The following is a 21,234-nucleotide window of genomic DNA, read 5'->3' as shown; positions in this document are numbered from 1 at the left end:
GACCATCAGTCACTTGCTGGTTCTTTACCAATATGGCAGGCTTTAATTAATTCAAAGAAAGCCCCTAACAATTCTTGTACATTTAAAATCCCAGAATATGAAGGGAAAACAGTGGTATGGTACTAACCACGGCACATTTAACATGTTTGGAAATTTACATGTACTATTTTTAAATTTTGAGTAATCGCACATAAAAGATAATTGTATAGTCAATTTCAAAAGAAAAAAAAATCATTAGTACATGAAAAATGTTTTGCACCCATAAATGAAAAAGCTAGAAGAGTCAGTTTCTAAAGAGGGTCTCTTCTTCCAAAGTATCACAAAGTGGTGGGCAGAGAAAGCTCTCCTAAGAGCAGTTGGATATGTATCCTTCTATGAAAAATTAAATCCACACAATCATTTGAGACAAGCGTACTGAGCATCAAATCAAAAGCAATGCTTGTATGGCCTCAGGCCAGAGAGTAACTATTTCATGGTTTACAAGACATTTGGCCTCATGATTTCACTCATCTGTGGAGTATAAGAACGAAGCAAAAACTGAAGGAACAAAACAGCAGCAGACTCACAGAACCCAAGAATAGACTAACAGTTACCAAAGGGAAAGGGACTGGGGAGGATGGGTGGGAGGGGAGGGATAAGGGGAATAAGAGGCTTTACAGTTAGCACACATAACGTAAGGGGGGCCACAGGGAAGGCAGTATAGCACAGAGAAGACGAGTGGTGACTCTATAGCATCTTACTACGCTGATGGAGAGTGACCGTAATGGGGTATGTGGTGGGGACTTGATAATGGGAGGAATCTAGTAACCACATGTTGCTCATGTGATTGTATATTAATGATACCACAGTAAAAAAAAAGACATTAGGTCTCTGTCACAACTATTCAAGGTTGTTATCTTAACACTAAAGCATCAATGACAGTATGTAAATAAATGTCTTTGTGCTCCAATAAAACTAGATTTGGCCTGTGTGTGGACCATAGTTTGTCTAGAACGTGGAGGGAAATGTGACCAGGAGGAAAAAATTTACCTGTTTTCCTCTCAGAAATGTCCCCAAGCCCCACATCAGGCTTAATGCATGCATCTCATGCAAAGGCCCTGGAAGAGGTTGAGCTCATCAAGAAGCAGATGCTGGGGGTACAACACTTAATGTCTCTTGGGTTAAAAGCTAGGTCACTGCTCCATAGTTCACAGATCTTTAAATATGGGGATGTTGTAGAACACGTCCTCCATGCCTCCCTCTGTCAGATGAGAAAACAGGCCCAGAGAGGTTGAATGGTCTGCCAAAGGTCACACAGCAAATTCACAGTAAAGTCAGGAGACAGTAGTAGACTTTGGCCTGAATCCCAGGAATCCTTTCTGCTGTGCTACAGCCCTCTTTATGCTCTATGAAATAAGCATCTGCTTTACTTTTCAAAACCCATGGCCAGAGCCCCAGGTAAGAGTGAAAAGAGAGCTTTCAAATTGTTTCTGCAAGGAAAGTCATTTTTCCAAAAGATATTCACAGAGTCCCGGCATTAAATATATGTGAAAGAAAGGGTGCCTTTCTCCCTCTGCCTGGTGCCACTCAAAGCCTGTGGAGTACCTCAAAGGGATCGTAAGAATCAAAGAAACAAGTTCAAATGTGATTTTATTTATAATCTGATCATCTCAGTACTGCTGGCACTCTGCCTCCTGCACTTTTCAGCCCTGCCCAGGTGCCCAGGGCCAACCACTACAGCACACCTCCCTACCTCCCCCTCCACACCCTGCCATCAAAACTTACTAGTCCTGGATCCCAGTCCCTTGAAAAGCTCATCTTTGCTAGACTATCAATGACAGGTAAATTAATTTTTTGCTATGATACAACTAATCATTCTTTGATAGGAATTATTGTGTTATAGCTCTCAGATATCAAACTTGAGTTTTAAGAGGGTCTTATAATAGCTCAACAAAGTGTTTTTGAAATAATGTTAAAAAGTATTTGGAAATTATGTTATTAAATAATTTTGAAATGATTAAGCAAAAACACCTGGGTTTGGGGGTGTTGCCTGAGATGGGGAAATTTGGGTTCCTACTCTGACTTCAGCAACAGCAGTTCTTATTTCATTAGTTTCCTGGTAGATTTCATTAGGGGTGGGGGTTGCGGGAAGAGCTCCAAAGATAACAGAAAAAAGTTTTAAAACCACAGATACAAGCCAAAGCATTGACCCATGGCCAAGATCTCAGTGAGAATGCCAGTACAGAAGCTATTCTAAGGGTGTCAAGAATTGTGAAGCATCTGAGATGTGACTCCCACACAAGTTACCAAGATCTCCTACCACATGGTCACAGGTACTAGCAAGAGACACAAGGCTCCTGGGTAAGAGAAAAAGGACCCAGAAATAGCAGATCAATGGGCCCCAAGCCAACACAGCAATGGGAAGAGGGCTGAATGACCGCTGCACATGCAGTCGGCTGCATACCAGGGCAGGATCCCAGAACTTAGGGAACCTGTGTCTTTCCTAACAGGCCATAGGCCTGCCCACCCTTTGCTCCAGAGAGAGAACTATCTGCACCTCCCAGGCTGTTCACTATAAACGTTCTTGAATAGACAGTCCAGAATGAAGGGCAAAAGGTGCTCACATCACGTGCAGAGATCAAGAGCTCCATGAATGGAGGGTGTGGTCTAAGGCCAGGCCTGCTCAGGACTCTCCAGGAATGTGAGCTTCCCAGACCAGGAGTAAAAAGTGGAAAGAGAGCTTTCAAATTGTTTCAAATTGTTATCTTAGCACTAAAGCATCAATGACAGTATGTAAATAAATGTCTTTGTGCTGCAGTAAAACTAGATTTGGCCTGTGTATGGACCATAGTTTGCCTAGAAAGTGGAGGGAAATGTGGCCTGGAGGAAAAAAATCTACCTGTTCTCCTCTCAGAAATGTCCCCAATCCCCACACCAGGCTTAATGAATGCATTTCATGCAAAGGGCCAGAGGGAAAGAACAGTTTACACAGGGAAAAATAAGCATTTTCTACTTGTTTAGTTTGAAAACAACTCCATCCCTCTTAGAACAAAATTCAAATTCCCCTCCAAGGCCAAGCAGGCCTTCCTGATTTGGTCCTTACCAGTCTTCCCGTGGGTCACATAGTACAGCTCTTCCCCTAGCCGCCTCTGCTGCAGCCACACTGGCCTTCTCGCTGTTGCTGTCATACACCGTGTTCCTTCCTGCCCCAGAGCCTTGAACCAGCTGCTCCCTCTGCCTGGAATGTCCTTCACAAGGCTCGTGCCTTCACCTCCCTCAGCTCTCCTTCCCAGCCCCTTCACTTTCTGTTCCCTCACATTGTCTTAATTTATCTTCAAAGTGCTTATCACCACCTAGTTGGGGTTATTTGTTGCCAGCCTCCACTCTAACACAATGCAAGCTCCCTGCGGGGAAACCCTTTACTTGCAGCTATGCCCACAGGATCTACATCTGACCACCAAAAGGAACAGCTATTTTTAATCCCCTTGATGGCATGCCTACCACTATGGGTTAAATTGTGTCCCCTCCCACCACCACCAAAGTTCATATGTTGAAGTCCTAATCCCCAGCCCCTCAGAATATGACCTTATTTGAGGCTAGTGTCTTTACAGAAGTAATCAAATTAAAATGAGATTATTAAAGCGGGCCCTAATCCAGTATGACCTTAGAAGAAGGGGACATTTGCCATGATTAGCACAACTGGTTAAAACACAATAATGTCAACTGCTATTCATGCTTGGATGCAGGAGTTCAACAGAAAATCCCAGTCTGAAACATTTCTATATACCCAAAGATGTTTTCTATTCCTTAAACATCACTTAAAACAGGCAAAAGATTAACACTCTGCCATGGATTAAAACGTTCATACAGCAATCCAAAGCTGCAGCAGTTCCTCAATGACCAGATGTCACCCTGCATTGGCTGAGACGTTTACATGAAGTCAAGCACTGTCAGAGGTGAGAATATTCTGACCAAGCAGAAAGAGTAAAGGAGGGCCAAGACAAGGAGTTGGATTGCCCCGTGTCCTGGTTGATTTACAGAACCCTGCTCTCAGCTTTCGGTGGCTGGAGGAAGAGTCAGAGGGGACTGGAAGCAGGAGAAACAAGAGAAGAAATAAAGACCTTTCAAAACTGGGGCAGAGGAACAGGTAGAGTGAGTGGTGTGAACAGCAGTCAGTGTTTCAACATCAGCTGAGGATCTGCCACTGAGAAGAGATCCATTCTCAAATGCCCTGCCTTACCTAACGCCGGTCAGATGGGAAAGCTGTCTGGGAACCCCCAGTTAGCTGTCCATGTTCTCGTGCAACTCAAGGTGGGCTGAATGCTGACTGCCAGCTTTACACAATTCAGCCCTTGGGCCCCACAAAAACCTTAGGGGCCAGAAGGAGCCTGGCTCACCCAGGGCCTTGGATCCACCACCTGGGGGGGCCTCAGGCAGGATCCTGTCCCTATCTCAGGAATCTTGGATCCCAGGCCTCTCGCAGTTTCCGAGGTGATGAGGGGGGCCCAGCCCCAATTCAGGAAAGACCAAAAACCACAGTGCCGATGTACAGGGCCATATGTGGAGGCCCAGCAAAAAGGCACCGAGCTGAGCTGGCCTCCCTGCTCAGAAACCTCTCCTCTTCCTCCTCCTGCACCAGTGATGATGAACGTGGGTTCACGAGTTCACCTTTCAATCATTCACGCTCTTCTGAATTCCTCTGGGCTTGTCCTGCTTCTTTTTCATTTCCAGTTGAGCTAAGCCTACACAGAGTAAATGGGCATTTAATTGGGTGGAAAGATGGGAGGAAAAAATGTCAAGGATGGGATACTCGAGGGAAGAGGCAGGCTTGATGAGGAGCCAACCAAAGGGGTCACAGCCCCAGAGCACATGAGAAGAACCCCGCAGGGGCCTCCAGAAGGAAGAGGGAACCCAGCAAGTCAGGGAAAAGGGTTCTGCATGTGAAGGCTCCCATCTTGCCAGTCACAAATACATCCTGGGGTAGCTCATCCCTACTCTAGCCAGTCCACTGTGTAGGATCAGGGCCATGGCTGCCCCAAGAAGTGCCACTGTGACCTGCAGATTATTGAGCTGAAAACCAGTAAGGCCCGGAAGACTCAGGGAGATGCTTTAGCTCCTACCCCACAACCCTCAACTGCACAAAAAGAATTTAGATGGAGAAACTGCTCCAGCATAGCTATCCCCACAGCTAGCGATATTATGAAGTAAACTGGGGGTGGTAGACAGAGAGCCATGTGGCTAAGTGGGTTGAAATTCCTCTCTGTGCCACCCCCCAACACACAGATTCTGTGTGACCCAGAAAATATTTGTTTAACAACATTTACTCTTTTCATATTCCTGTGAATTGCTTCCCTTTTCCTTTGAAGTCTCAGAACCCTGCCCCTTCTCCTGGTTCAGGATGACATATACACCTCATTGTCCCTGATTGTCTTTGGAACCCATGTCTATGGGTGGGTATGTAATTAATACACACGTAATTAAACCTTGTGTTTTTTTCTCCTGTTAATCTGTCTCATGTCAATTTGATTCTCAGACCAGCTAGAAGAACCTTGATGAGTAGAGGAAATTTCTTCCTCCCCAACAACTTTATCCTGACACATTACCCATTCCCTTTCCAGACTTCTGCCTGGAAAGGCAAAGGGATAAAGGGCTTAGGAGTATGCACTGCAGCCACTCCCTATTAGAAAAATACTGAGATCTGGCTGACCATAGATTGATAACAGAATACATGGTATAAGACAACAGAGGGCATGTTAAAATTTATTTCTGCAGATTGCCATGGCTGGACTTAAAAATTAAACGGCTTGACTAGTCCTTGTTCTAAGGGTCTTTCTCATCTTACAAGCTGTTGACATTCCCACTCTTGGCTTTCTTCATAGTTCCCCAAAATTTAAGTGATTGCCAGGAAAAAGACCAGGGCCAGGTCACAGCCCTAATGCATGGCCTGTGTTTAACAACAAACTCAACTGCAGTGCATTTTTATCCCCACCACTCTTGGACTTGAATCCAAACTTTCTGGTATACTCACCAAAGCTGGCAAAAAAAAAGGAGAAAAGAAAAATTAAGCTCAAATGGACAGAAGTGCATTTGCTGTACAACTAAGCAAAAAATATTTTGGTTGTGCTATGAAAGGCTTACTCCTGCTACACTCCTCCCTAATGGACTTGCCCAATATCTGGGCCTGGTAATTCAGCAAGCGCAACTGGATCTTCTGGTTCGTGGTTGAAAAATATGATTCCACAGCCAGGACTGGCAACCTGTGGCCCAACCTCACATTTCCCACAGGCTTACAGCTTCCTATGGCAAAAACATATTGTTGATGGAAGACAGAACTTGGTTAATTTTGACTCAGGTCCATTGAAATCTGCTCCAGGCTAAGTTATGTAATAATAACAGCAATGTCCTAAAAAGATCTTGGGTGTGACTTTACCTTGCCTAGTTTGTAATTAAATATGACAATTATTTCAAGATGTATCCAGTTTATATTCATGAGCCACGAGGCCTACCTCATATTGCAAAGCAATCAAATGGCACAAGTTACTTCTTGCTATAAATAGCACGATCTTGTGCAACAGTTATGTGACAACAGGAAGTAGGCACGGGGCACCCAGATGGAAGGGTGGCTTCATATCGTGAAAAATATAGTCTCCTGAACTCAACCTGTAAGACTTCCAGGACATTTAGAGGATTTTAAGTTTAAGAAGAGGCAGATGTGGACCCCATCAGAACTGGGCAGGTGCTGCCTTTTCCCCAAGGTATTCAATCAAAACCAGAAAGCAAGTCTCATTTCTTACGCAGTACTCTTCACAAGCCTGCTGAGACGCCCCTGATGCCACGTTCTCATCATCAGCTCCCAATGCACCCATGCCCAGGGCTCTCATGGGCTCTGCAATTGAGAGCCACTTTTGGTTATTCTAAGATGAACAAAACCAACTAAAGGGTGGGAATCAGAGGTGGTTGAGAGGGCAGGGTGGTGCAGAAGCCAAAAATAAAACTCTGTTCATTACCATATGAATTCATAGGCATTTGGAGGGGAAGCACACTCCAGAGAAAGAGCCTGATTTATCAGAAGAATCTTACATTGAAAAGATAAATCCAACTGCTTCCTGCATATTCCACCCCAGTCTGTTTTGGCAGGATTCCTCAAAGCTTGCTCCAGCTCCTCCTAAACTACCTTACATTCTCTCTCCCCATTCACACACCTCCCCTTCCCCTGTCTCCAGCACACCCACAGTAAAGCAAAGCAATACAGCCTAGAAAGACCCCAGGAAACAGCCATCACAAAGCATGCTGTGAAATAACTTTATATGAATATACAAATATAAAGTAATACATGCATATGATACAAAACTGTTTTTGAACAGTACAGAAAATTATAGTTTTTGGTTGTAATCTAGCATCATGATTAAGTATTCCTGCCTATGATTAAAAATGTCAAGATGTAAATACTACAGTAAGAACAGGAGGGACCTTATCTTAAGGCTAAGATTCCATTTTAAAAACCAGGGAGTTAGGAGGTAAGATTCCTAACATACTTTATGATAATCAGCCAATAACCTACCCTATCGTACAGTAGAGCAAGCAGTCCTAAATGGTTTGTTCCCACTACTTGAAGGTAATCGCTACCTTGGAAAAGAACAGGATCAAGAAATTCCTTGTGCTAAGTTTATTTGACAGAATATTTAGAGCACTGACATAATTTCTCTCACTGGAGATTGACATCATAAGACCACATGTCAAGCCTACGCCCCCCACCCCTTCTTCAAAACCCTTAAAGGCAGAATCCTAAACCCTTAAGCACATCTCCTCTCTGAGGTTGCCCGCATTCCCCTCTCAGGGTGTACTCTTACATCAAATAAACTTTTTTTGCATAAGCCAATTGCACTTGTCTCTGAACTCTTTTCCATGATAAAGACAAGAACTCTCCAACCTTTACCTCTAGTGGTAAATGCCTTTGTCATTTTGCTATTTCATTCAATTTTCTAGCCCTAAGCATAAGTCTTCACTCTGTCTTATTTCAGACAAGTAGGGAAGGGCTACTGAGATCTCTGACTTGGGCTTGCAAGCCCAATGGTGACCCAGACAGGACTTCAGCTGTAGATCATGCTCTCTATTAGCCTGCCAGAAAATCTCTCTTTGCTGTAACTTCGGGGGGAGCAAAAACCCAGGGCAAAATACCTTTGAAACCAAAATCAGTCAAAAGGAGAAATAAAGTGGGAGAAACCCATTAATTTCTTACAAGCAGCCATCCGTCTACCTCGTGACCCAGCTGCACAGAAGAGTGCTCCACCCAACCTCTCTGGTCCAGATAAATCCTTGTTCGCCCTTGTAATACCCATTGATACAGAGATGGATTCCTCTTCACCCCTTAGAAACACCTGTTGATACGGAGATGAACTAAAGCCAGGTGAGAGATTCTGGAAATACTGTGATTTTACCCACATTTACCTTTGGAAAGTTCTCAGAACATAATCTCACTTCATCCAGTGCTCTAAGGCTCCCCCAAATCCTGGGGTGGTAGGGATTTAGTTCCCACGCCATGCAGATTCAAGCAGACACTGGACACCAGATGACCCTGGCTTCCGGAACTGGTAAGGAATTTGCCCTGTGCTGAGTAGGAGTTCAATGAGCTTCCCTTTCCTCCCTCTGCTCTTCCTTGCGCTCCGCTGCCCTGCACAGCTGCTGCCATTCACTGTTACTCTCACTTTAATGAATTCCTTCCTTACCTACACTCATCTGATCTGTTTGAAAATTCTTTCTCAATCAGAGTCAAGAATCCTCCCTGGTCCAAGCTGAGGTCTCACCTAGTGCACAGGGAAAGACCTCCCCAGATGCAGGTGTCCCACAACAGTTAAAGGAAAGTAAAAGCCTTCCTCCCTCCACCCATTTCTACTCTCCAGAGGACACCTTGATTAACAAGTTCATAGATAACCTTCCAGAAATGTTATCACTATACATTAGCACATACATGCTTTTATAGAAATGGGATGAATCATACATACCCACTTGGCAATACACCATTAACTATCTTTCAAAGTCAATACCTATAAATCTTATCTCAAGATTTTTTAACTGGTACTTCCATTGGATATGTTTATTCCCAGATTTTCAGTTTTGGAAACAATACTGCAAAGAGCATAGATCTTTGTGTAACAGTGTTTGCTTTTTTGCCAACAGCAAAGCTGCTGGGTGAGTTAATTTCATTTAGAGTCAATATTGAGTCTACTCTACCTTAAAAAGAATCTCAAGCTGGTGAAGGGAGCCAAAATGATGAGGAAGCAGGGGAGCTAGTCTTGCCACAACGGACTATTCTGGGACAGCCACGTCCCGTGTGCTCCCCTGTCAGCCAAGAGCGAAACTGTAGCTCTCTACCGAATGCTGCCACAGTGCACTCGGGCAGAGATTCTCCTGTGCTCAATGGCCTTATTGGTTTCTATGCCTTCAGTCCAGCTTTATGTATTAAATAATAAGTCAAGAAAATGAATGAGTTTTCAATTGGAGAAGTACAGCTCTCTTAGGGCTACAGAGAGGATATCATTCTTTAGGAAAATAGTCAAGAGTTGTGGGAGAAAGTGGGACTGTAGGACTTGCTGAGCGTTGGCAGTGCATTAAATACCATTTGCAATAATCTGTTTGCTTTATGTACACTACAACACCTAGAGATCCCTGCCTTCCATTCCTCTGGAGAATTATCTGCCTAATAATCTCTTCAGCAAGTTGAGCCTTTATTTGAAATACTTCCCTTGCTCTCAGCCAACGATTCATCCAATATTACAATATGCTGAATTTCCCCTGATTCCACATTCTGCTGCCCACCCTTCCAAACCCCTGCCTGTGTCCACTGCCTCAGGCTACTGGCACAGGGATGATGTTCCAAACCCTCTGTCTAACAAAATGGGGAAAGTCTCTTCAATAAGAGGTGTTGGAAATACTAGAGTTACATGTAAAAGAATGACACTGGACCACTGTCTTATACCACACACAAATATAGACTCAAAATGGATTATAAGACCTGACACTGTAAAACTCCTAAAGGAAACATAAACAATAAACTCCTGAACATTGGTATTAGCAATTTTTTTTCTGAGTATGTCTCCCCAAGCAAGGGAAACAAAAGCAAAAATAAACAAGTGGGACTACATTAAATTTAAAAGCTTCTGCACAGTAAACAAAACCATCAACAGAACTCAAAGAATGAGAGAAGATCCTGGCAAATGATATATCCAATAAGGGTTAACATCCAAAATACATAAAGAACACATACAACTCAACACCAAAAAAACCCACAAATAATCTGATCAAAAAATGGGAAGAGGGTTTGAATAGACATTTTTCTGAAGAAAACATATAGATGGCCAACAGACACATGAAAAGATGCTCCACATCATTAATCATCATAAATTGAAACCACAATGATATGTCACCTCATACTAGTCATAATGGCCACTATCCAAAAGATAAGAAATAAGTGTTGACAACAATGTGGAAAAAAGGGAATCCTCCTACACAGTTGGTGGGAATATAAATTGGTTCAGCCACTATGGAAAACAGTATGGAGATTCCTCAAAAAGCTAAAAACAGAAATACCATATGATCTAGTAATTCCATTTCTGGGCATTTACCTGAAGAAAACAAAACCACTAATTTAAAAAGACATATCAACCCTATATTTATTACAGCATTATTTACAATAATCAAAATATGGAAGCAATCTAAATGTCCGTTGCTAGATGAATGAATAAATATGTGCTACTTATAAACAGTGGAATATTACTCAATCATAAAGAATGAAATCTTGCCATTTGTAACAATGTGGATGGGCCTTGGGGAAATTATGCTACATGAAATAAGTAAGACAAAGAAAGACAAATACCATATGATTTCATTTATATGTGTAATCTAAAATAATAAAACAAACAAACAAAACAGAAACAGATTAATAAATACAGAGAACAAACAGTAGTTGCCATAGGAAAAGGGGTGAGGGAATGGATGAAATAGATTACAGGGGATAAAGAGGTACAAATTTCTAATAATAAACTAAATAAGTCATGGGAATGAAAGTACAGCATAGGGACTATAGTCAATAATATTGTAATACTTGGTATGGTGACAGATAGTAACTATATTTACTGTGGTGAGCATTTCATAATATATATAATTGTAAAATCACTATGTTGTACACCTGAAACTAACATATTGTATGTCAAATATACTTCAATAAAAAAATTAAGTTTCAGTTGTGCAAGATGAAAAAAAAATAAAATTCTATCTACCACCACCACTATCCACCCACCACCAATGGCAGGGTGTCCTAACCAAATGACATGAATAACTTAACACTGGAGATGAAAGCACCAGGTCATCATCGCTGGAGGACAATGGAAGGTAGCATGGTACATGCAAACTACTTGGGCAGCAGCTGGTGCACGGTAAGTGCTCTGTGTCAGTTGCCGTTGTTCTCATTGTCTGGATTCTTTTTCACTAAACCACCTTCTACTCTAGTCACTGGTTTCTCTTATAGATGTGATTATAGGGGAGATTACTGCACTAACCAGCAAGTTTGTGGACCACCAAAAGGTTATATGCATTTGAAGGTTTTAATAGAACAAAGTGACCTCCCCAAGCTATAAGAAATTTTGCCATCTGACTCCTTTTGGTGTTGAACTGCAACTCTCCCCTGAATGTCCAGCCTGCCAACTTTCCTATCAGATTTTGGCTTCACCAGGCCTTCACAATTATGAGCCAATTCCTAAAATAAATATCTAGATAGATAGATAGATGGAAAGAAGGAGGGAGGGAGGGAGGAAAGAAGGAAGGAAGGAAGGAAGGAAGGAAGGAAGGAAGGAAGGAAGGAAGGAAGGAAGGAAGGAAGGAAGGAAGGAAGGAAGGAAGGAAGGAAGGAAGGAAGGAGGGAAGGAAGGAGGAGGGAGGGAGGGAGGGAGGGAGGGAGAAAGAGAGAAAGAGAGAGAGAGAGAAAGAGAGAAATAGAGAAAGAAAGAGAGAAAGAGAGAGAGAAAGAGAAAGAGAGAGAGAAAGAGAGAGAGGATAGGAGGGGAGGGGAGGGAGGGATGAAAGAAAGAAGACAGACCCTATTTTCTGTTCCTCCAGAGAACTCTAATACACACTTTACCTTCAAATAGCTCTACATGGCATGAAAAGTTCAAGTGCAAAGATCTGCAATGCTGATCAGCAGATCTTAAACAAAAGTGACACAATCCATGGTATTCCAAGCCTGTGAGTTTTGTATGAACAACCCACCAGCAGCCCTAACATACATACCCACACTGACCTAAGGATGACTGTGGAACTGGAAATGGGTCCGAAATGGGTCCTTAACCAGTTGCAAGTAGCAGCTCTAAAGTAGTGGCTGTATCAACCAGTTAGACTGAGTTAAGAGGTGGAGGATCCAGGAAGAACAGAAGGGAATTTTCCTACATTGTTGATACTGAATTAACATTAAGACTAAAAAATAGCCTTTCAGATGCATAAAGAACTGACAACACTCTAATTCCAAATCAAACCTGCTTGGTCTATCATTAGATGCATCATTTTTAATAAAATTAACCAATAAATAGTAACATCAGGCAAAATCTGACCTTCTGTAAACAAATCCTATACATGAGAATAGCCTAGATGCTGTTGAAGAAACCATCACAGCTTGGGAGTCTTCTTACGAGGGAAATAAGCTGAACAGTGTCTTATATTTTTTCTACACAGTGCTATGCCTATAAGCTTATTTTACCACCTGACTGTTCCTGCTGACATTTAAGTAAAGGAAAGGAAAATCATTTAGCTGTCTGCACCTAATCTTCAGAACTTTGTGGCCTTCCTTCTCTACTCCTTAGTCAAGGGGATTGAACCCTGAGTCAGAAGACCAGTTCTGCTTGCACACTATCATGAAAAGTCATTTAGCCTCTTTGGGTCTCTTTCTTGCTCTCTTTTTAATAAATAGTTCATCTGCACCAAAGACTACTGTGAGGAGCCAGGTAATACCTATAGGAGGCATGCCTGTATGACAGGCAGGCATTTCTGATATCTTGTTTGTTCTAGGAAAACTAACACCAATATTGAGGTTGGTTACTGGAGGCTTAACTCAGCATTAATATAAGTACTCAACTATAATTTCTTTCAAAAATTTTAACTTTAGGAGGCAGCTTTATGGCATCAGTTTCTTCTCAGGCCCAACTGGTTTATGCAAGTTGTAAAAAAAAAAGTGGAAAGATACCATTGCTATCAGTGAATTATCCTGCACATGCAATAAGTATGTGGCCTTCCTTCTGGCAATTTCCACACACTCAAGCACAATAACTCAGGAAACACAGAGGTGCAGATATCCATTACTACGACAGCAAACTTGTGGATATGGTAAAGGTTGGCCAGCTTCTGCCCATCTCCTACAGCACGGCATTTTCCTGAAGGTCCCCAATTTGTCTGTGATTTTTATTTCACTGTCCCATCAATCCTGCCAACATATATTTTCTACTGGCTTCCACATATCTTTCTAGGGCCCAGAAGGAGGAGGCCAATGAGGACAAAGTCTAAAGAACAGCAAAAGGAAGGGGCCTGGCCATTGCATTCTAGTATGTGAACGCCTAGAGAAACAGTACGAGTCAGATACGAAAAGCTCCCTCCAGTTTTCTGTCCTCTCCATTTCCCTTCCACGACCAAGCAGCTCAGAGGGAGGCTCTACCGGCTTCTGCCTTTTCTGGGTTTCCATCCCTAGTGCTGATATTCAGTGGAGGTGAACAGCCCACAGTTTCAACTGCATCTACTCTGTGTAGATGTGAAAATGGATCAATTTGGAACCACAGGCTGTTTTATTGATCAATTTAGAGTTTAAGAAAGGTGACTGAAAGAACAAGTGTTGGTGAGAATGTGAAGAAACTGGAGCTCTTGCACGTTGCTGGTGAGGGTATAAAATGGTGCAGCCACTGTGGAAAACAGTATGGTGGTTCCTCAAAAAATTAAACATAGAATTATCATATAATCCTGCAATCCCACTTCTGGATATATACATATACCCAGAAGAACTGAAAGCAAAGACTCAAAAACATTTCTGTGAACAACCATGTTCTTAGCAGTATTACAATAGTCAAAAGATGGAAACAACCCAAGTGCCCATCAATGAATGGATGGATAAAGAAAATGTGGTTTATACACACAGAATATTATCCAGTTTTAAAAAGGAAGGAAATTCTGACACATGCTATAACTCGGATGAACCTTGAGAATATCATGCTAAGTGAAGGAAGCCAGTCACAAAAAGAAAAAACTGTATGATTTCTACTACTATGAGGTAACTAAAGCAATCAAATTCATAGAGACAGAAAGCAGAATGGTGGCTGCCAGGAACTCGGGGGAGGGAATGAAGAGTTATTATTTAATGGGCACAGAGTTAAGTTGAGGAAGATGCAAAATCCTGAAGATGGATGGTAGTGATGGTTGCCCAACAGTGTGAAGGTGCTTACTGCCATTGAACTGACACAAATAGTTAAAATGTTAAATTTTATGCTTATGTATATTTTATCACAATTTAAAAAAAGGAAAGTGACCCTATGTCTCATCTTGTCTAGGGCAGTCCCAATTTATATTTTTGGACTGGCATACTTGATATCAGCATCCCTCTTTCCTCTTAGTTAAGATCTTGTAACTGTGTCCCAAACTGGACAATAAATAGTATGATAACCCTAAGGTTAAATAACTATTCAGTGTCATTAAGTAGAACACAGCAGAGAAAGGTGCAACTCACATCCCTAAGTCTGTCTAATTCCAGAGCCCATGCTTTTCACCACTTCACATCCCAGTGAATATTTAAGAACCCCTCTTCCCCAACCTATTATCAAGTTTTCTAATATTTACTGCTTCAATTCTGCTGGCTTACATAGGGCTTTGATGTGCTACCTAGTAAGAGACATTACCCTAATGCTAACATCCAAAAATGCTATATATTTTTTATGGGGTGGCCAAAGAATAAAAAGGAACATCACAGACAGACAGAATGTCTTCTGGTGTAATCCACTGGCCTTCTGAATCTGGAATGGTGCTTGAGGTGTCAAAAATTCCCAGTGAAGGATGTTACATGCAGTGACCACCACAGGTTGACACCACACCAACACCAAAATCACTCTGTGATTCTGTTGGTACAGAATGAGTAATGCCAACAAATGCACAGACCAGAGCACCTGCTGGAGGCAGGAAGTCAACATCCATTTGGAAACTTTGTCTTGGACCACAAAGATTCCACTCAGGCTTTCTCTAAGCTCACTGGAGAAACTGGAGCGATGTTTCCAGGCATACAGCTTCCAGGTCATACAAACTGAGCTGCCGTCCCAATTCTCCCTCTCATTTCCACCAATACCTTGTTCTGAAAGTTTCTAATCCTATGTGTCAAAATACATCATTCATAGGGTTACTGGGAGGATTTGGTATTTGTAGGGTATGCACATGCTACTTAGCATATAATATAATGCTCAATAAATAGTACTACCTTGAAAACAGAGGGTAAGACCACTTGATTATCATCAGATCCTAATAAGCATTTTTATTCTCTCCCCCTCAAACCCACATAGTTACCAGCAAAGTCATATAAAGAATGGTTGCACTGAACAATCCAGGTAATCTGAACCCAAAGATAAAGTCCTTTGTAGCAACTCAGAATTATCTAGAGAGTTGCTTCAATTTTCCACTGTTATTTTGCTCCTTCATACTTGGTATAAAACACGCTATTCTATCTCCAACAGTAGCCAGTGTTCACCGCCTGCAGAGAAATCAGATGGCCCTATCAGGGCAGGTCTTACCTAATGTGTGGAGATCTGCTACCCCAGAGGAATGCAGAGCCCAGGTGGGATAACCCTGTCTTGCCAATATGTGGCAGACTCATGAACAATTCCACCCTCTTTCCATGCTGCCCCACATCTTCCGACCAAATATTCCGCTCAAATCTGTTTTATCCTGTGTTTTAGTAGAAGGAATATGGTAAGGCTTAGTGTAGAATCCAGACACTGCAAACAGCTATTTTCAACATTTTATTGGAACTGTTCACAATGCATGGCAACACTCTGCCAGCGGACACACTGGAAAAGCAAACAAATTGTAAACCAGGATCATTTTATGTGTTTGACTCTATGGTTTTAATAAATAATAACATTTAGCCCTTTCCCAGGGTTCAGCAGAGGGTGTTTTCACAGGATCACTCCAGGCACACAAGCATCTGATGTTCATGTGGCTACTGCTAGTGACGTTACAACCCATAACACTTTCTCAAACTCCATCATGATCTTCAAACCAAACATAGCTCTGCTAGTGTATAAATACAGCTTTGCTCAGTGACCTTTCTGAGATTGATTAGATTTCTGGCATTTACTTTCTTAATCAAAAATGTTAAAGTCTTTTTTCTAGCGGAGTAAAAATGTTGAAGTCATGTACAAACTCCTAAAAAGGAATTGCCACCGAACCACATTTGGAAAGGACACCAAATAACATAAGTCAGAAAACACTAAACCAAGTGAAGAAGGGATGGAAAGGAGCAGGATGAAACATCTTGGAGCCAATAAAACAAAAGTTCAGAGTAGGGGTCTTAGCTGACTGCAATCATCCTGCAATCACCGTGGGAAAATCTTCACTGGGGAAAAATGTTACGTTACAACTGGTAACACTTTCTCTAAATCCATCATGATCTTCAAACCAGCATAGCTCTCATCTCATTGATGTGAAAATGCCTTTCATATCCCTGGCCTCAGAAAGTCACAGAAATGGGCATTAAACAGACTTTGCTCACACATCTTGAAATCTAAACTGAATCACAGATAACATCTATTCCTCTCTCACAATTTCAATCATGGTGCTCATTATACATTATGTCTCTGGATTCACAAAGCCCAGATTCAAGTCCTGGCTCCATGCTTTTGGCTCTGTGGCCTTGGACAAGTTGCTTCATAAAGAAACAATATTGGTACCTACCTCAGTGCATGGTTGTGAAGAGGACATAGTGAGTATATACAAAGTGGCTAAACAGTGCCTGGTATGGTTTTATTATTATCAATATATTGGAGGACAAGATCTCTCAGTATGATTAAAATTTTTGATACAAATAAATAAATCAGGTACATTGATAGTTCATTAACCATTATTAAGTGCCCTAAAACAGAGTGTATTAAGTGATGTACAACTAGTTTGATGAAAATGAACATCTGGGTAGTAATTTAGTGGCATGATTTTGAGATGATTCACTAAATCTCAGTCAAACATATGGTATTTTATGGCATCATTCAGACAAGAGCAATAATTTTTATTCTGCTTGGAGGTCTACAAATGTATTGTTTCTTCTGCTGAAAGTCTGTTTTCCATCAACGTTTTGAAGGCTTGTGCAAATGAAAGTGGATTCTATTAGATTTAAATAGTTCCTTTTTATATTTTCTGACACTGCTGGTAACTTCAAGTTCACACCTTTGCTTCATTATTTGCTCACCTGTATATCTTCTCTGATTTTTTTTTCAATTTGGGAGAACACAGCAAATTTAACCTTCACGGTTTGCAGTCCTTCCTCTACCAGTTTCAATTTCAATAGGGGAATGTAAGTAGTATATATACTGTCCTGAAATGACTTTTTATTTTTTAGAGAATTCCAAATAGGGACATTCCTATTTGCTATTAGTACCCAAGGAAGGTACTCAAAATTCAATTTTCCTTAATACCTTGCTTGAGCTTCTAAATTTCATCAAACAAAAATATCTAGGGTAACTTGTTCCTTAATCAGTGGAATTTGTTTTTCTTCAAAACTAAAATCCCCTGTGTTATTAAAATTTGTATCAATTTCATCCTGTGTGAAAAACAAACAGTAATAGGTAAGAAACCTGTTCAAAATCAAAACACCCTCACCAGCTGCCCACTTAGATCTTCTAAATCATGGTGAGTTCGTTTTCCATCATACTGGACAGAATAATAAACAGCAGTAGTCCTTGTTGTAAATGTTCCTTACATATCAGGAGCCCATAAACTCATTTTATTTAGCCAATACATTTTTTTAAATGTGAGTTACCATTTAAAAATCTGGACATTTGATGTGTAAATGTGGATTTTCAGCTCCTTCTAAAAGTTCTGGTACCTCCAGATTCTCAGCATGGCAAACAGCTATCTGAAGCTTAGCAGCTGTTCCCCTTAAACACAGTACGGCCCTGAATTCCAGGGCTATTCAGTTCTATACTCTCAAGTGCTTTTCCTCTAAGAAGGAAACACTGTGATGATTCCAACAGTTTAAATACATGTACTCTTTGACCCACCAATTCTACTCCTGCAAAACTCTGTAAGGTCATAAAAGTATATAGGGATAGCCACTGCAGCATTCCTTCTAAGAGCAAATAACCAGCATCAACCTAAACATTTAACAGAGACTGGCTGAATAAATGATCGCAAATGCAGGCAAGAGAACACTAAAGGACCCCCAAAAGCAGTAAGGTACATCTAAGCATACTGAAATGGAAATATGTCTGAAATATATCGTAAGTTAAAAAAAAAGCAAGGTACGAAACAGGATGTAATGTAAAGTGACAAAATCTTTGAGGAAACTGAATAGATATATTAATATGTGCTTATATACACATTTCAAATTTTTGGAAGAAAATATAGGAAACTTTTTTTAAGTCTTGTACCTATACTATATATATGCAAATAATACTATTACATATTAACTGTGTGTATGTGTGTATATATATATACTTTACGCTTAAAAGGAAGCACCATGAACAAGGCTATTTCAGATCATTTCATGCATAATTATCATCACATCTTCTTATTTTTTTGATTGTCTGCCTTGGTTACTTGGTTACTCTAGTTTCTCTAGAGCTAAGCTTGACTTCATTTCTTGGGTAAGGAGAAGAAAAAGCCTTCTGCATGGACCTTCACTCAGGTTCAAGAGCAGCAGAAAATGACACAACAGACCACTTTGGAAGCTGTGATTATTCAGAGTGCTTTGCAGCTCATATTACCTCCTCTACTGTCCTTTCAAAAGTAAAGACAAATAGGGCAGAGAGGCAAGAGCTCTTCCAGGGAGAGCTGCCAGGCTCAGCTCTAAACACCTCTTCAAGGCCCTTCACATTTGAATGGGGTGCTGGAGAAAGAGACAGACAGACACAGAGAGAGGGAGTGAGGTGCTTACCATATATCACTGCCCTATTACTGTTACAGTTTTGGGCACAGTGGGGGAAGAATAAAAAGAAAGAGAACTAGTTCTGTTCTCACCAGCTGATACCCTGATTGGTCAGCCAACAAAGAACAGTAAGGAGTGGATCTTTCCACTGAAAGGAAAGTGAGGTCATGCATTCCTGTCCACGTGCACAGGAAAGGCAGCCAGGGCTGCAGTTCCAGGCCAAAGCCAGCTTTCCGATGCACTTCAAGTGTTACCAGTGGAGGAAGGGATCCCACTCGGGACATGGAAAGCCAGGGAGAGCACGGAGCAACACCCCTCGTGGGTGGCTACGCCCAAGTAAAACCTTGTGCTGGCCACCACGCAGAAGCTCTCCCCATCAGCATTCCACATGCAGGAAAGGACACTCTCTACCAGCCCCTGCGGGACTCTCCAGCTCACCCTTCCCCCAGGGCTCAAGAACCAGAGGCAACTGTCAGCCCTTCCCCATCCTGTGATCTCCATCTCCATGCCCATTTCTAATTCCTCAAAGGTATCCAAGCCACCACACAATAAAAGGACACATAGCATCTCTAAAAGCTATTACCTTCTTCAACATCATCCACCACATTAATAAAAAGGACAAAAACCACATGATCATCTCCATAGATGCTGAACTAGCATTCAACAAAATTCAACATCCACTCATGATAAAAACTCTCAACAAAATGGGTACAGAGGGCAAGAACCTCAACATAATAAAGGCCATATATGACAAACCCACAGCCAATATCATACTTAAAAGCGAGAAGCTGAAAGCTTTTCCTGTAAGATCAGGAACAAGACATGGGTGCCTACTCTCCCCACATTTATTCAACATAGTACAGGAGGTCCTAGCCACAGCATTCAGACAAAACAAAGAAATAAAAGACATCCAGACTGGTAAGGAAGAAGCCAAACTGTGGTTGTTTGCAGATGACATGATATTGTACATAAAAACCCCTAAAGAATCCACTCCAAAACTACTAGAACTAATATCTGAATTCAGCAAAGTTGCAGGATACAAAATTAATACACAGAAATCTGTTGCATTCCTACACACTAACAATGAACTAGCAGAAAGAGAAATCAGGAAAACAATTCCATTCACAATTACATCAAAAAGAATAAAATACCTAGGAATAAACCTAATCAAGGAAGTGAAAGACCTATACCCTGAAAACTACAAGACACTCTTATGAGAAATTAAAGAGGATACTAATAAATGGAAATTCATCCCATGCTCTTGGGTAGGAAGAATTAATATTGTCAAAATGGCCATCCTGCTTAAAGCAATGAACAGATTCAATGCAATCCCTATCAAAATACCGACAGCATTCTTCAACGAACTGGAACAAATATTCTAAAATTCATATGGAACCAAAGAAGACCCTGAATAGCCAAAGCAATCCTGAGAAAGAAGAATAAAGCAGGGCAAATCTCACTTCCCAACTTCAAGCTCTACTATAAAGCCACAGCAATCAAGACAATTTGGTACTGGCACAAGAACAGACTCATCGATCAGTGGAACAGAAGAGAGTCCAGACATTAACCCAAACATATATGGTCAACTAATAAACGATAAAGGAGCCATGGATATACAATGGGCAAATGACAGCCTCTTCAACAGCTGGTGTTGGCAAAACTGGACAGCTACATGTAAGAGAATGAAACTGGATCACTGTCTAACCCCATACACAAAAGTAAACTCGAAATGGATCAAAGACCTGAATGTAAGTCATGAAACCATAAAACTCTTAGAAGAAAATATAGGCAACTCTCCTGAATATAAACATGAGCAACTTCTTCATAAACATATCTCCCTGGGCAATGGAAACAAAAACAAAAATGAACAAGTGGAACTATATCAAATTAAAAAGCTTCTGTACAGCAAAGGACACCATCAGTAGAACAAAAAGGCATCCTACAGTATGGGAGAATATATTCATAAATGACACATCTGATAAGGGGTTTAGTTACCCTAAAGAGCTCACATGCCTCAACAAACAAAAAGCAAATAATCCAATTAAAAAATGGGCAAAGGATCTGAACAGTCACTTCTCCAAAGAAGAAATTCAGATGGCCAACAGACA

General features: G+C 41.3%; 1 protein-coding gene across 1 annotated transcript in view; it reads right to left on the bottom strand.

Annotated features, from left to right (window-relative positions):
- The window catches only part of MREG (melanoregulin), a 63,160-nt gene that overhangs the window by 20,597 nt on the left and 21,329 nt on the right, over positions 1 to 21,234 (bottom strand). The window lies entirely within an intron of this gene.

The sequence above is a fragment of the Manis javanica genome, chromosome 12 (genome assembly GCF_040802235.1).
Source record: "Manis javanica isolate MJ-LG chromosome 12, MJ_LKY, whole genome shotgun sequence".
Taxonomy (NCBI): Eukaryota; Metazoa; Chordata; class Mammalia; order Pholidota; family Manidae; genus Manis; species Manis javanica.
This window is presented reverse-complemented; position numbering and strand designations above follow the sequence as displayed.